Source organism: Oncorhynchus masou, chromosome 13 (genome assembly GCF_036934945.1).
Source record: "Oncorhynchus masou masou isolate Uvic2021 chromosome 13, UVic_Omas_1.1, whole genome shotgun sequence".
Lineage (NCBI taxonomy): Eukaryota > Metazoa > Chordata > Actinopteri > Salmoniformes > Salmonidae > Oncorhynchus > Oncorhynchus masou.
Window position 1 is genome coordinate 32,803,130 of NC_088224.1, and position 17,684 is coordinate 32,820,813.

General features: G+C 41.6%; 1 protein-coding gene and 1 non-coding gene across 3 annotated transcripts in view; one reads left to right on the forward strand and one right to left on the reverse strand.

The window, feature by feature from the left end:
• LOC135552106 (transcriptional repressor p66-beta-like) overlaps positions 1–17,684 on the forward strand; it is a 50,773-nt gene that overhangs the window by 8,251 nt on the left and 24,838 nt on the right. The gene's annotated exons all lie outside the window — the stretch shown is intronic.
• On the reverse strand, positions 9,476–9,551 carry trnaa-ugc (transfer RNA alanine (anticodon UGC)). The gene has a single exon. It is a non-coding gene; the product is annotated as a tRNA-Ala (tRNA).

Sequence of the window (17,684 nt, forward strand, 5' to 3'; positions counted from 1 at the left end):
CCACCTGATTCAACTAATCAGTCCAGCCTTTGATTTGTTGAATCCGGTGTGATGAAATGGAACAAATAGCTGCAATGGTTGGGGGTCCCCGAGGACTATGTCCTAGTCGTCTTCACCCACAGCCCCCCCCTCTCATATGAGCATGTTTATGCACTGGAACAGATTGCTATTCTACCCCTTGAGTTATTTCCTCATCCGTGTCCTTTATGGCAGTGTCAGCCCACCATGATTACAAAACTACGGTTTACCTTCTGCAATAGGGCACCTTTGTGTGGCTGTGGCCAGACCTCAAATGTATTTCGTTCGTACAGTTAGTGGCGTCAGCCCACAGAAGGCATCGGAAACGAGCAAGATGTTTTCATATGCTCTGTCTTGTAGCTACCTTCTCTCTTCCTTCCTGTAACCTATTTTCACCTGGCCCTGTATAGTGGGATCTTGTGTTGTCCTTTGTGTGTATGTGTGTGAGTGTATACGTGCCCATTACTCTTAGGTTGAGACAAGTGATTCTGCTGACGCTATCTCCACTTGATGAAGCATCCCTCCCGTAAGAGTGTCAGTTGTGTGATTCAAGGGGTTAGTGCTCACAGGGTTTAATGTAGAAAATCAGTCTGGGTGCGTCTGTGTTGATGTCTTCACTGTACCTATTATTCTCTGCTCTCCTCTCATTTCGTGGAAGACATCGATACCCCCACTGCCCCATTCAACCCCATTTTACAAATCTCTCAGCTACCTCAGTCTTTCCAGGCCTAAGTTCCAGCATTCCCCCCCCCCCCTTTTTTTTTGTTTAAACAACGAATGCCCCACCCTGTGGTCTGAAGTTCCGCAATGATCCCATTTTGTCAAGGTGCCAGGTTTTAGAATCAACGTCTTGCAAGAAGTAGATTTTCCTCTTTCTGCCCTGAAAGCACAGGGGCTTCATTGCCCCTCCCCCATCCCCTCTCCCTCCCTCAGACTTTTTCTCTCTCCCTGTCTTCGTGTGACGTCCTGACCACTAACGGCTACATATTAAGAGATAATTCCATACCCTGAGGTTACAAACCGGCTTAGACTGGCTCTCTCACGTTTTTGACTGTGCTGGGTACTCTGGGTAATAAAAAAAGAAAAGTGAACAGAATTCTGACTTTTTTTTAAAGGAACAGGAGACATTTATGCCAAGAGTGACATTAAGTCAGTATGCTGTGTCTGAGAAACACAGGCACATCCACAAATACAAATGGTGGATGGAGTAGACAACAGATTCTCATCACAAAATATGGTAATCGTGGGGATAGCCACATATTCTCAATGAACGAGACTCAATTCATTAGAGTAGACTTGTTTGCATGGTGAACCAATGACTTGAGATGGTTTCTGATGCCCTCTTAAAATGCACTTATCTTTTGTTCCACCCTTGCCTCTCCAATTCCTCCTTGAGGAGGCAGAGTACCTCAAGAAACAGTGTCACCAGTCATTGTTATGTAGTTCCATTACGGTAAGGTAGGTCAGGGAGAATCCAGTCTCAGTGAAAATTGTAATTAGTTCATCTGTATGCTAACCTACTGTATACGCCACAGTGCTGCATGTCAGCATGCCCTCTTAAAGTGAAAGGGTTCCATGCTTGATATGCACACAAAATCAGAATCTATAAAAGCACAACGTCATGTCCATATGACCAACACTCAAAAATGAAACTCATTGGTCTGAATAGACTGGAAAACAGCATGATATTTCAGTAGAAACATAGATGGAGTATCAATGTTTTTTTTAACACATTTTATGTTAGATAAATTATAAACATTATCAGCTAAATATTCACACCTCAGTACCCAATCATTTTCTAATTTGAGCGTATCATGGTTTTCTATGAAGTGCTGAATAAAAGATGGGTTCCATTGAAATGAATCCCCAGTCAGGTTCAATTAAATTAATGAAATGAGTTTACGCTCAAATTCAATGTAGAGACGTTACTGGAACTGGAGGTACTGTAACCAATTTCATTTCGATCCCAGTGTATAGGTATGTGTCCAATCTGTTTGTTGTATTATGGAATATGGTGTTTAGGATAAGTTTTATTTATTTATTTATTTTTTCCCATTTATTTTTTTCCATTCGCACTACCCCCAAGCACGGAAAATCCCACACCTGTCTTTGAGACAACACATTTTGTTAATGGGCATTCTTCAGAACCCATCTGACCCATGTGACCATGGGTTATGTAATTTATATCTTTCCCAAATGAAACATGGGAAACTAGCCTATGCCGTAGGGCCTCGGGTGAGCTAGATTTGTTCTCAGCAATGTAACCTAAACTTATTGGGTCCTGGACCAATTTGGTCTGTGATTGGTAACCATGATGACCCATTGGGTTCTTGTCCGTTACCGCCCGTATGGTAGTCTCCAAAAACCCAGACGGTGAGGCAGCCCTGCCGTCTGTCGGGACTTATTGGAATTAAATCCTGGATTGTGTTCATTTGGCACCAACTGGAAGAAAAATGACTGAACTGAAGGGAAGGACAACATGGACTTGTCCAGTAAGAAACGTACATTTTTGTTTTGTGTTGCAAAAATATTCTCAAAACAGTTTAAAACTGATGAACACAACCCTAGTTGAAGATTCATTCCTTTTCTCGATAATGCTGCTACTGCTTGCTGCTCACCGCTGATGGTCCCTCAAGGCCACTGTCGAGCTCCGCCATGTCAGCTACCTCAGGGCTTGCGTTTGTGCGCTCGACTCTTTGTCTCCAAACTTCACACCCCCACACACTTCCTCCACTCTGCCCCCTGCCACTGCCCACCCCTCCACCCCTCTTCACCACCACCCTCCTCCTCCTTCCTAGCCGCCCCTCTCTCCCTCCCTCAGGCGACAGCAGAACAGGAATTGATTAGTGGCATGGCTTAAAAATAGAAGGGGGTCGGTTGTCATGGCGATGACCACAATGAGCTGTTGTCTTGTTTAATGAAGACCAGGGGTGTGTTTTAAGTATTGTGGCTGAGCAGGGGTAGTGCGAGCGGGAGGAGAGACGTAGGTGTGTATCGATGTGGGTGTGTTCGCTGCCTGAAGGAGAGATGTGCGTTTGGTGTTCAGTAGATGAGGGAGACTTGCTTGTATTTTATGTTAGTGTGCAGGTGTGCACATATATGTTTGTACAGTTGAAGTCGGAAGTTTACATACTCCTGAGCCAAATGCATTTAAACTCAGTTTTTCACAATTCCTGACATGTAATCTTAGTAAAAATTGCCTGTTTTAGGTCAGTTATGATCACCACTTTTATTTTAAGAATGTGAAATGTCAGAATAATAGTAGAGAATGATTTATTTCTTTCATCACATTCCCAGTGGGTCAGAAGTTTACATACACTCAATTAGTATTTGGTAGCATTGCCTTTAAATTGTTTAACTTGGGTCAAACATTCTATAGGATTGAGGTCAGGGCTTTGTGATGGCCACTCCAATACCTTGACTTTGTTAAGCCATTTTGCCACAACTTTGGAAGTATGCTTGGGGTCATTATCCATTTGGAACACCCATTTGCGACGAAGCTTTAACTTCCTGACTGATGTCTTGTGATGTTGCTTCAATATATCCACATAATTTTCCTCCCTCATGATGTCATCTATTTTGTGAAGTGCACCAGTCCCTCCTGCAGCAAAGCACCCCCACAACATGATGCTGCCACCCCTGTGCTTCACGGTTGGGCTGGCGTTCTTTGGCTTGCAAGCCTCCCCCTTTTTTCCTCCAAACATAACAATGGTCATTATGGCCAAACAGTTCCCTTTTTGTTTCATCAGACCAGAGGACATTTCTCAAAAAAATTATGATATTTCTCCCCATGTGCAGTTGCAAACCGTAGTCTGGCTTTTTTACGGCGGTTTTGGAGCAGTGGCTTCTTCCTTGCTGAGCTGCTTTTCAGGTTATGTCGATATAGGACTCATTTTACTGTGGATATAGATACTTTTGTACCTGTTTTCTCCAGCACCTTCACAAGGTCCTTTGCTGCTGTTCTGGGATTGATTTGCACTTTTTGCACCAAAGTACGTTCATCTCTAGGAGAGAGAACGCGTCTCCTTCTTGAGCGGTATGGCGGCTGCATGGTCCCATGGTGTTTATACTTGCGTACTATTGTTTGTACAGATGAACGTGGTACCTTCAGGAGTTTGGAAATTGCTCCCAAGGATGAACCAGACTTGTGGAGATCTACAATTTTCTTTCTGAGGTCTTGGCTGATTTCTTTTGATTTTCCCATGTCAAGCAAAGAGGCACTGAGTTTGAAAGTAGGCCACAGGTATACCTCCAATTGACTCAATGATGTCAATTAGCCTATCAGAAGCTTCCAAAGCCATGACATAATTTTCTGGAATTTTCTAAGCTGTTTAAAGGCACAGTCAACTTAGTGTATGTAAACTTCTGACCCACTGGAATTGTGATACAGTGAAATAATCTGTCTATAAACAATTGTTTGAAAATTACTTGTGTCATGCACACAGTAGATGTCCAATGTGACTTGCCAAAACTATAGTTTGTTAACAAGAAATTTGTGGCAGTGGTTGAAGAACAAGTTTTAATGACTCCAACCTAAGTGTATGTAAACTTCTGACTTCAACTGTATTTATTTGGAAGCCCCCCCCCCACGCCAATTGTATGTGGATGTTGTTGCTTTTGAGATGTGAGACTGATTTTCTCTGTCACAGTCTAGCCCTTGATAGGCTTACTCAACCTGAGGGTAAACAAAAACCACCAAATGAAATGAGATGTTGTCAGTCTGTCAACATCTCACGGTTGCAGTGCTTACTATTGACTTTGAACTCACATCCTCTTATCCATAACTCCTGAGCAGTTCAAGCCAACCAATTACAACTCTGTTGCCATGGGCGCAATCTGCCAAATTGGCCTCATTAGTGTCAGAAACTAGCCGTATGCAAATTCTGGTCATATTCCCAGCAGAGCCCCCCATCTGAGTAATATACGTCAGTGTGTGGGTCGATCAGGATGTAGGTCCAATTAGTACATTAACCAATGAGCTGAGCTGCTGCCTCCTGCCCAGACCTCCCATTGGCTTTAAAAAAATTGCTGTGCCTTGTTGTTTTTGCTATTCCCTGACAACTTTATCAGCACAACATTTATGATACGGTTGACCTCAAATTCCCTTTCTAACAACAAAAATGTGTTACTGATCAGTCCTAGGCTATAGTAACATTATATATCTACATTTGTGCGAAAAGAGCACATTAAATGTGAGCTATGGACTGCCACCTTTTGTCCGTCTAATGTGAACTTTACTTGTGATCTGTGTCTACCAAACTCACAGCACTGATGGTCTTTCCAGAAAATATGTATTTTTACATTTTTAGATTTTATTGTGTTGATGAATTGATTGTATATTTATTTGTAAATGGGATCAAATAATTCAGCATTAGCTGCTATTGATACCATGTAATGTTGCTTCATTGAAAAGAATGTATGACCTATTCTCTCTATCTTGTAGCTCAATCAATTGGCCCACTTACCATCACCAGTTTGTTTTTCTATGTAGTTGCACAACATTTAGTGCAAAAGCCAAGCTAGCGGTATACCTCCCAGCAACTCGTAAAGCTAATTGGCGCATTGTTCCAATTCTCTGCCCTGCCTTAGTGTGCCAGTGAATTTGTCAATAATCCGTTTTTAACAGATTTGGTGACTAATGAAAATGGGCTAGTCTACATTTCCTCTCCGTTTTCTTGAACGATGGGATTCAGACGTTCTCGCTGTATGCTTCCACTTTTCTGCTGACAACATTTGCAGATCCAGGTAGTTTTCCAACCTGCATCAAGGTTTATTCCAATCGTGAGATCAATACTAATCAAAGTATTGATTTCTATCAGCTAGATTCGTTTTTTATTTTTATAAACTCATCAATCAATGTTGATTTGAGGTACTAAGCCTGGAAACCAATATAAGGTTATATAATTACTAAGGAATGGGTATGGAGCTCTTGTCGGAAACCTTTGTAGAAACCAAGCTTTGGCCCCAAATGAACCCACATCTCTGGCATTTTGGTGCTGCTCACCATTTGGTAAGCTCATGTTCCCCTATAATGCATTTTCCTTAACTATAAGCACTATAAAAGAAAAAAAGGTGGCTCATCTGCAAATGCTATTACACCGAAGAGATCTTATTGAGTGAAATGGAGGGAAAGGTGGAAACAGGACGTCTGCAACGCCAGCGTTTCTGACCTGTATGGTGTTTTGTCTCCTGCAATACATCTCCTGCGCCGTTACGAGGTGCATGAATGGCTGCAGCATGAGATCATGAAACCAGTGTCTGTTGCTGAAGTAATATTTCTGCTTTATGTGCCCTTGGGGATGTCGCACTCTCGCCTGGTGCGTTGTCGCCTGTGTAAGCGAGTTCACAGTGTCTGTGCCCTGCTGTGCAGAGCCCCATCGGACTGCTCTCCTAATCACAAAGGATTGGCTGTTTGTCGTGACGACCTTCAACCCCGAGCAGGGCAGCTCAACTGCCTTAAATCTGGACTTTGTCTCCATTGTGCAGAAATGCGGGTCTGCCGGCGAATGTTAATCATAAATATCCCTCAGGAGTTCAGAGCATACAGCTACGCTAATGAAAATAGGCCCTTATCTGATCCGTTGATACTAGGGTCGCAAACGGCCTGTGGAATTCAGAAGAACTCCAAATCTGAGGATGCGTGAGGGATACTCGGGGATTACAGCCAATTTAAACACCAGTCACGTGTAGGAAGCTATTTTCAGCAACTCAAATCATATGACAAAATTATATGACCTCCACATGATGTCATTATTCCAATAGCATTATTGCCATGTTCAACTGGCTAATAAATGTTCACCAGTTCGTGAAAGGTTCATAGGAGTTCTCTCAGAAATCCATCAATCACAATGTAAAGCCAGTATTTCTATGTTCCATGTTATTCCTCAGACAGTTTATATTTATCTGTGGTACAAGCACACCACCCTATGTCTATAGTTACTCTATCCTGCTTTGGAACTGGGAATGTGGAACTAGAGATTAGTCAGCCATCAATGGCCATGGGCGCTGTGCTCAAATTAAAGATGTCTGCCCTATAGCCTTAGAGAAGCTGACTCATGCCAACACTTACCTTTTCACTTCACCGACCATTATCTTCAACAAATAGGTGCCTATTCCTCATCAGCATTAACTTCCATGAAACACTATAATACAACTTTGAATGAAGTTTGTTTATTATGCAAGCTAGTTAATCAATTAGACTCCTTTTAATTTCAGCATATGTACATAGTTGTGGCACTATCCCTCCAAACCACATACAAGGCCAAGGGGGATCGCAGGACTGGATTGTGCGTTTCCAGAAAGTTCCCAGAGCCCAGCAGCCACCTCGCATCCCCAGAGACTTGAAATGCTCACCCTGTCTGACCCTGTGACAAGGCCAGGCTTTTATAACTCCTAACTGGGTCACAGCCCAAAGCTTTGTGATACCATACCACAAATTACGTACATTACTTAGAACACCATACATAAGTGACTTATAAGGCCATGGTGATAACGGTAATGATACAGATGATTTGTAATGACAAATATGTTGACTCGATTAGGGATTCAGCCCCAGAGCATTTCACAAGGGTGAGTGTCCACTTGTGTTATGGTGATGGCGGCCATTTTGTGTGCCTGCAATACTCGCTCGGCATCAGATGCGGTGAAGAGGAAAAGGATTAATCGAGCCAATTGAGCTGGTGGGTGATCAGACAAGCTGGATGGGTAGAGCCAGAGATTTTTTAGGAGTTTGGCCAGGATCACAGGATAGAGATGAGGGGGCAGGGTGGTGTTGGCACCGCCCCCCCCCCGCGCCTCTGCGATAAGCACCCCTACCATCAGACGAACGTAACGGTTAATAAATATATACATATATATATTAGTAAAAGAGGATGCTCTCATAGTCTTGTGTGAAGTTGAGTCATAAGGGGGTGAAAAATGTCATTCTGCTCTTTCTCTCCGTCTCTCTAGCCCTGGGTGGAAGATGCAGTGCCACCAGCGTTTTGGGTTGGGGAAGGTGGGGTGCAGGAGTTGCGTCAGCCAAATGAAGTGGCATGATGCAGATCATGTGAAATGAGCTGCGGATTCCACCGTATTGTTGCAAATGGCCTTATTACTGTTGTGCCCCACCATCTGGAATTTGGCCTGTTTGGTAAACTCTCCAAACCAGTTATGTCTAGTAGCATAGGACGATTGATTGTGTGGACGTTTTGACGTTAAGGTGTCTGGAGGTGGTGGATTTTTGGGGTGCAAAATAAAGAGGCGGACATTTTGCTGTGTGTGTGTGTGTGCGTGTGTGTGTGTGCGCTCTGATCTGATCGACAGGCAGCAGTTGTGTGCACATAAAGAAAATGGTGTGTGTCGGTGAGGGGGATGGTGGGAATTAATGGTTGGCATTATGACAGGGTAGCGTGTCAAGAGAGCGTTTTTCGTATTTTTTTCTGCTCGATCTTCCTCTGTCCTCGCCCCAACCCTCCCACCTATCTCTTCCTCACACATCATCCCCCACCACGCAGGCACACGTGCTCACACACTTTTTTAGATGGGGGTAGTGTAATGTAAATGCATTCATAAAAAATAAAGCCCTCCGCTGTCAGTACCTTCGAGGGCCCCCAAAATGTAAGCATGTGTGTTTATTTTTACAACGAGGGGGGAGAGATGGGGGGGCAGGCATACTTCTATTTTTTGGGGAGGGGGGGGGTGCAGAGGAAGGGAGGAGTCACTTATGCACACTTCTTTGTGGTGTGGCACAGCTGTAGTAGAATGCTGGAGAGGGGAAGACGAGGGTGGAGCATGGATGAGGGGAGGTTACAAAAGAGTGCCTTATTTAGGAATGGTCTGTTATGTTCCAGTGACAAATCTTTGGGGTAGGATGCTCGTCTCAGCCCACTTACTGTCCCTGGGTTCTGACTGCTCCGTGTGTGTGTGTGTGAGGGAGTGAATGACAGGGTATATTTACAAAAAATGTGATTTTCTTTCAAAAACAAGGACATTTCTATATATACTACCGTTCAAAAGAAAAACACTTTTTTTTGTCCATTTAAAATAACATCATATTGATCAGGAATACAGTGTAGACATTGTTAATGTTGATGTAAATGACTATTGTAGCTGGAAACGGCTGATTTATAATGGAATATCTACATAGGCATTCAAAGGCTCATTATCAGCAATCATCACTCCTGTGTTCCAATGGCACATTGTGTTAGCTAATCCAAGTTCATCATTTTAAAAGGCTAATTGATCATTAGAAAACCCTTTTGCAATTATGATAGTCCAGCTGAAAACTGTTACTAAAAACTGGCCTTCTTTAGACTAGTTGCGTATCTGAAGCATCGCTGGTGTTTTGCGTCTACTATTTAATGAAGCTGCCAGTTGGGGACTTGTGAGGCGTCTAGTTCTAATATATCCCATTTAGCAGACGCTTTTGTCCAAAGCGACTTACAAGTCGGCTGGGGCCACTACTTTTACATATGGGTGGTCCCAGTGGGAATCGAACCCACGACGCTTGGCGTTGCAAGCGCCATGCTCTACCGACTGAGCCACACAGGACCCTCAAACTAGACACTCTAATGTACTTGTCCTCTTGCTCAGTTGTGCGCCAGGGCCTCCCACTCCTCTTTCTACTCTGGTTAGAGCCAGTTTGCTCTGTTCTGTGAAGGGATTAGTACACAGCGTTGTATGAGATCTTCAGTTTCTTTGCAATTTTTCACATGAAATAGCCTTCATTTCTCAGAACAAGAATAGATTGATGAGTTTCAGAAGAAAGTTCTTTGTTTCTGGCCATTTTGAGTCTGTAATCGAACCCACAAATGCTGATACTCAACTAGTCTAAAGAAGGGCAGGTGTATTGCTTCTTTAATCAGCACACAGTTTTCAGCTGTGCTAACATATTTGCAAAAGGGTTTTCTAATGATCAATTCGCCTTTTAAAATGATAAACTTGGATTAGCTAACGCAACATGCTATTGGAACACAGGAGTGATGGTTGCTGATAATGGGCCTCTGTACGCCTATGTAGATATTCCATAAAAGAAATCAGCCGTTTCCAGCTACAATAGTCATTTACAACATTAACAATGTCTACACTGTATTCCTGATCAATTTGATATTATTTTAATGGACAAAAAATGTGCTTTTCTTTAAAAAACAAGGACATTTCTAAGTGACCCCGTGTGTGGGTGTGTGTGTGCGTGCGGTGCGTGCGTGCGCACACGTGTCAATGGCAATGTGAGGTGAGGAACTCTGCCCAGAGAGGGGGGGTGGGGTAAATGAAAAATGGCGATTTGGGGTAAAGGGGGATGATGTTCTTGTCTCAAATTATCTCTCCTCCCTCTCTTTCTTTCTTTTTCGATTCCCTTAGCTGCTGCTGCGTTGGCTGGCAAAGTGCCCAAAGCCATGAGTCTGTCACGGAATGCGCGTGTGCAGGTTTCTGTGAAAGGAGGGATGGGAGGGCGTTTAGGCGGAGGGATAAGGGGGAGAGTGGTTGGGGAGAAAGAGTCTGGTTTGTGTAGCAGCTGACTGAAACAGCCATTATATTATGTAAAGGCAGACGGGAGAACAGTGGGGGCAAGACTGACGCGCACCACAGAAGCCGCACTGATTGGCTCGGCCTGTGCCATTGTTGGCCATGCGCGTGCTTGTGCTCTTTTTTTAATTTTTATTTTCTGTCTCTCATTAGAGGTGGGTGGCTTGGCATGGAGGTTGCAAGGGTGTTTATACATGAAATGGAGACTGTGATTCACATCATGCCTTTTGAGGCATCCAAAATGAAACGAGGCGAATGTGCACTCGCATTGCCCCGACACTCCCTGCGTTCTTATTATTGAGGAGGGGATATTACGTTATCGTAAAAGATTCCTCACTTTTTTTTTTACTTTTTAAAGAGAACGCTTCAGATCTGGAGATGATAATATTGAGATGTAACAGAATGACAGGCTGAATAGATTTAATGGTGCCAGCCAGAAGAATAAGATAATGCTATAGACGAGGGGGAATTATAGAAAGACATCACAAGGAATAATCCATTAATAGGGAAGTGATTAAGCGATAAAAGGGGCCAATTAAATCTCTTATTTGAATTCCAATTGATGAGGCGCTCGCTACATGCCATTTTTGTAAAGTTAGATGTAGGGCCTTTGGGATGAATTAGACAATGGTTCCTGTACAACGCTGCAGGGGAACTACTAATGGTGATGGCACAGTCTTACAAAGGTCAGTTCGAGGCAGGTGTTTGCATACTGTGACCCTTTTGTGAGCCAAATCTTCTAGCGAGATTCAGTGCTGAAGTTGAGAACATTTTGGACTAGAAAAAGAGTCTTCGCACTCTTCGAACAATGCACATTTCAGTCATTTCATGTGCCAAGCTTTTGACCTTTGTCAGAGCATCTGACTCTCTGATCGCTTAAAACAGAATGTGACTGTTTTGAGAAGCCAGTGAAACAAACTTGCCCTTGAAGAGCCTGACCTCCACATTGCCCTTCACTTGGCAATGACCAGCAAGCATTACTTTGACAGTTGAAATCACAGCAAATTGGGAGCCATTTTGTCTTTGAGACCCTTAACTTTTGGGCATTACTTTACTGGTGGTGGGTACTTCTGGCTCTTTATTTGGTTTCAAGTTTTGTGAGACTCATTTGCACCAGGACTAAAACCTTAGTGCTAAAGTGGTAGGCTATAAACGGAATACTTCACAAGAAAGTAGACCATTGGTATGTGTTGTGAGGACCAAGGATTCAGTGTAACACAGTCACCAGTCTTCTTCAGACGGTGTGTCTGGAGACTGTTTTCTTCTTACCAGACCTCATCAAACACCTCCATCTCTGTGAGGTCAAGTGCGAATCAGACTACATCCGTCAACATGGCTGAACACACATAGCGGTTACAGTCTAGCATCCTCTGTGCCTGTCACCAAGGCGAATAAGGTCAGAACGTCAGCAGAAAAAAACGTACTATACAAGGTTGTCCACTGTTGACATATCTATTTATTATGGCCATTAAAATGTTAGCTATTCAAATCAGATCCAACATTATTATGAAGGGTCTAGAAATCAAAGGTTTAAAAACAATCAACAATCAATCAAATTAAAGTCCTATGCTGCTAGACAAAACTGGTTTGGAGAGTGACGACTCATGTTTTCTCTTAAATCCGCAATCTGGATCACTGCACAGCCTCCTGGAGTATCTAGATCATTTCTCTAACCTCTCTGGATTATAACTGAACTATGATGTACCATATTGCGTATTAGATCACAAAAATGTAAACTTTTTCAGATTCCTGTGTAGTTACCAATAAAATAGTTTGACGGTGGACATACTCGATATTCATATAAATGATCTCACTACAATACATTTTTCTAGAGTTATCAAAAATGGATAAGATCTTGCTACCACGGAATGGTAAATACCTGTCTTTTTGTGGAAAAATCTCCCTGATTAATTATTTAGTCTTCTCCTAACTTACCGATTTACTTACAGTGCATTCAGAAAATATTCAGACCCCTTGACTTTTTCCACATTTTGTTACATTACAGCCTTATTGTAAAATGAATTCAATCGTTTTATTTTTAAATTTTTTGATGTTGAAATTTTTGCAAATGTATTAAAAAAAAGTCCACAATTACATACAGTGGGGGAAAAAAGTATTTAGTCAGCCACCAATTGTGCAAGTTCTCCCACTTAAAAAGATGAGGCCTGTAATTTTCAGTATAGGTACACTTCAACTATGACAGACAAAATGAGGAAAAAAAATCCAGAAAATCACATTGTAGGATTTTTAATGAATTTATTTGGAAATTATGGTGGGAAATGAGTATTTGGTAACAAAAGTTTATCTCAATACTTTGTTATATACCCTTTGTTGGCAATGACAGAGGTCAAATGTTTTCTGCACCTGAGCTCAATTAAGTCTCATAGCAAAGGGTCTGAATACTTATGTAGAAAATGGTATTTCTGTTTTATATATAATACATTTGTCAAAAAATTGTCATTATGGGGTATTGTGTGTAGATTGAGGAAACTTTTATTTAACCCATTTTAGAATAATGCTTTAACGTAACAAAATGTGGAAAGGGGGATGGGGTCTGAATACTTTCCGAATGCACTATATGTGGCCCTGCCTACACCGAACAACTTGTTTATTTTAATTATATTGGCAGAAAATAATCTACATTTATTTTGGCAAGCCAGACAAAATTCAATGGGCTTATTTTATATAATGAATATGAATTCGGAGAGGGCTTTAATGATTTAAATATTAAAGCATAGAGAGAGGTTCAAAAGGCTTCAGTCATACAATAGTTATACTTAAATCCAAACTTGTTCTCTAGCAGATTAGTAAGAATGGCTCACCCCGTTTAAAAAAAAATAATAATAATAAATGTTTGTTTTTCCCTTTATCCAGATTACAACATCCTCCACTTTCAGTTATTTGAAAATGAAATAATGTACAAAATGTGTTCTTTTTTTAAAACAAGTCATAGAAAGCTGGTTGCAATTTCAGTTTCATCCACCAGAAAAGACAGAACAGATGTAATGGTTAACTTATATTTTAATTGATCTAAAAAATGTCTACTTTTTCTTAATGATATCATGAATAGCACTGGTGGAGTTATGTCACACATCGAGCTAACAAAATGACAACCAATTGATTGCAGCATTACTGCAAAAATGGAGGAGGCAAGTCAAATGGGGGAGAAGCTAAGGAACTTGTCTGTCAGCCCTACATTATTGACCAAAATTAGTATAACATGTTTCGAGTGATAAATAAAAAAAGTATACCAGTTCCATTTAATAAGGACCAAAAAATTCACATCTACGCCATTCAGGTTGCAAAATATTTCATAGATTTTCAATGTGCCGATTCCATGCTGCGTGGTTTATGAATTTATGCACAAACAACGCCTGATTCAAAACTTATTGTTTCAATTTAAATTATAATACAAAATTCTTGCAACCAATACAATGTTTTGTATATGGAGGATACAATCATCCCAGCTCTGCAGATTTTGCTGCAAAGACACAAAATCATTTGATCACTTGTTTTGGTACTGCCCATATGGAGCTTGTTTTTGGTCACAGCTTCAGGAATGGCTGAAAATAGCAACATGTACCTAAAACTAACACTGCAAATAGCACTGCTGGGTGATTTGAAAATCCGTAGTCAATCGATCAATAATCTAATAATACTCTTCGTAAAAATCTAAAAAAATTGATTTCGAATGTATAGCAACTATGACAATCGAATGGTTCAGAACTGTTGTGAAACATTACAGCATAGTTGAAAAAATATATGGCAAGAAGAAATCAAAAGTGGGTGGTTTTCAGAGATAAATGGGAGGTGCTAAGAGTAGCGGAAGGGCGGGACTAATGGAAAAGAAGGATAAGTAAGGTCACATGTATATGTATACTTTGGAAGTAAAAGTCAAAGTATTGTTGTCCATTAGTTTACTCTAATTAGAGGGGTGATAGAGTTAGGGGAATATAATAATGAAAGAAAATACATTGAGCACGAATATAAATGCAACACGTAAAGTGCTGGTCCCATGTTTCACGAGCTTGTATAAAAGATCCCATAAATGTTCCACAAGCCAAAAAATAGTGTTCACAAATTTGTGTACATCCCTGTTAGTGAACATTTCTCCTTTGTCAAGATAATCCATCTACCTAACAGGTGTGGCATATAATGAAGCAGATTAAACAGCATGATCATTACACAGGTGCACCTTGTGCTGTGGACAATAAAAGGACACTCTAAAATATGTAGTTTTGTCACACAACACAATGTCACAGATGTCTTTTGGGGGAGCGTGCAATTGGCATGCTGACTGCAGGAATGTCCACCAGAGCTGTTGCCTGAGATTTGAATGTACATTTCTCTACCATAAGCCACCTCCAACATCGTTTTAGAGAATTTGGCAGTACGTCCAACCGAACAACAACCGCAGACCCCGTGTAACTACCCCAGCTCAGGACCTCCACCCGGACAGTTGATGAAACTGTGGGTTTGCACAACCAAAGAATTTCTGCACAAACTGTCAGTAACCGTCTCAGGGAAGCTCATCTGCGTGCTTGTCATCCTCACCAGGTTCTTGACCTGATTGCAGTTGGCTTCATATCTGACTTCTGTGGGCAAATACTCACCTTTGATGGCCACTGGCACATTAGAGAAGTGTGCTCTTCACGGATGAATCCCGGTTTCAACTGTAGAGGGCAGATGGCAGACAGCGTGTATGGCGACGTGTGAGCGAGCGGTATGCTGAAGTGTCAACGTTGTCAACAGAGTGCCCCATGGTGGCAGTGGGGTTATGTTATGGGCAGGCATAAGCTATGGACAACGAACACAATTTAATTTTATTGATGGCAATTTGAATGCACAGAGATACCGTTGATACCTGATGCCCATTGTTGTGCCATTCATCCGGCGCTATCACCTCATGTTTCAGCATTATAATGAACGGCCCCATGTCGCAAGGATCCGTACACAATTCCAGGAAGCTGAAAATGTCCCAGTTCTTCAATGGCCTGCATACCCCCCAGACATTTCACTAATTGAGCACGTTTGGGATGCTCTGGATCGACGTTTACGACAGCGTGTTCCAGTTCCCGTCAATATCCATTGAAGAGGAGTGTGACAACATTCCACAGGCCACAATCAATCAACAGCCTGATCAACTCGATGAGAAGGAGTTCTGTCGAGCTGCATAAGGCAAGGCGGTCACACCAGATACTGCCTTTTCTTTTCTTCTTTTAAAAAGAAGTGTCTGGAGCCATCTGTATTCCCAGTCCCAGAAATCCACAGATTAGGGCCTAATGAAATTATATAAATTGACAGATTTTCGTTATATGAACTGTAACTCAGTAAGTCGTTAACGAACTGTTGCATTTTGCGTTCGTATTTTTGTTCAGTGTATATTTAAAAAAATGTATTGGGGGATTGTAAATTATGCGGAATATATCTGCAGTATTAAAGCTGATCTACCCTCTTAAAAAATAATAACTCTGTAGCATCATAATGCTACTGTCACTTACAGGCCCTGGCGCTTCCCCTATGAACATTTGTAATCTCTCATCTTCAAACCAGAACAGAAAGGGGAATGGGATGGGGAAGCATCGTGTCACAGAACACCTGCATTGAGGTGGTATGTGCGACTACAGACAAGTCATCCTCCATGGCGGTACGACTACAGCACTGTTTGACTGTTGGTGCAGTGCGCTCATGTATGCATCACTGAAGGCCTCATCTGTTAACTGAGAATGAACTTGGCTCTCCCCGCACATTGTCTGAATATGAATCGCAACAGTTTCTTAATTTGGATGGGTTTTCATCAGATACTGGCTGTATCTGCAATGGGAATCAATACATATATGCTGCCACGGGAAACTTATCATTGTAGAAAATCCTGGAAATACCTGAAGATCATAACAGAGCCATACATCCACAGATTTGAATGTAATCAGCGTGTTTTTCTGAAACATCTTGTGTTTATACTATCCTTTGATGTGCTGTTGTTTATGTTATGTTTGTATGTCTGGTTGGGATGTTTTATCTAATATATTACTGACAGCTATCTTGTGTTTTGTCTACGTATAGACAGCAGAAAGCATTTTGTAAGTTCAGTTCTGAACTGTCTGCTTATTGTTGGGTCTTTCTACCTCAGAAAGTCCTCTCTATGCAGAGCAAGATCTCAAGGAACCAATGCAGACGTCAGAGCACTATGCAGTGCAACGCCTGATAGTAATGCACTTAATCTCAGGTTTGCTATCTATGCTGACTGGAATACAAATGTATTGGGCAGATAGGGAGTTGCCAGCAGACAAAAGCCGACACACACTGTCTGGGGGTGTGGGTGTGTGTCCTCGGGCCTTCCCATAGCCCACCCAAGCGTGCTTAACTTAGTGTGACTGGCACGCACACACATGATCATTTAGATCGTTTGTACGTGACACATGGTCAAACCCGGAGCAGACTGTATGTATGCACACAATTTAACTCACGGGCACTTAAACACGTACGACCTCATGCGCATATGTTCTCCACACACATTGATCATCCACTATCTAGTATGATCTGGATTGCTACTGGCCTCTGAGTAATGTTTCTCCCTATGTGTGTATTATAGGACCGTTCTTTAGAATCTAAATCTTACGGCTCTGCTGTGACTGTACCGAGGGCTCATTTCATGTGCGTTATGAAGATGTATGTGTAAACACGTACAATCTGAAATTGCTGCCTTATTCAGTAAACATGCAATTACTGTGACAATGTGTGAGTTTTTTATTTTTTGGGGGACTTCCAGCTTGCATTCCTGACACAGGCTTTTGATTGGACCAAATGTTCAGTCAGTCTACTTATAGCAACCAGTCACATGACAAAGCCGTGTTTGTTAGAGGTCATTGGTTGCCACCCAGCCGAAGTCTTCCTCACTGATGTGATCCACATAGTAGCTCTGGATAAGAGCGTCTGCTAAATGACTTAAATGTAAATGTAAATGTAGTAACCACGCACAATTTGGCTCGCATGTGATTTGATTTGATTTGAAGTTTTCTGAGCAAAAATAAATACAAATTAAATGTGTTTTTTATTTTATTTTATTATTATTATTATTTTATTTTATTTTAATTGTTGGACTTAAGACTATTAAAAACACTAGCATATCTGCTCCAAGTGAAATGATTGATTGTTTTAGT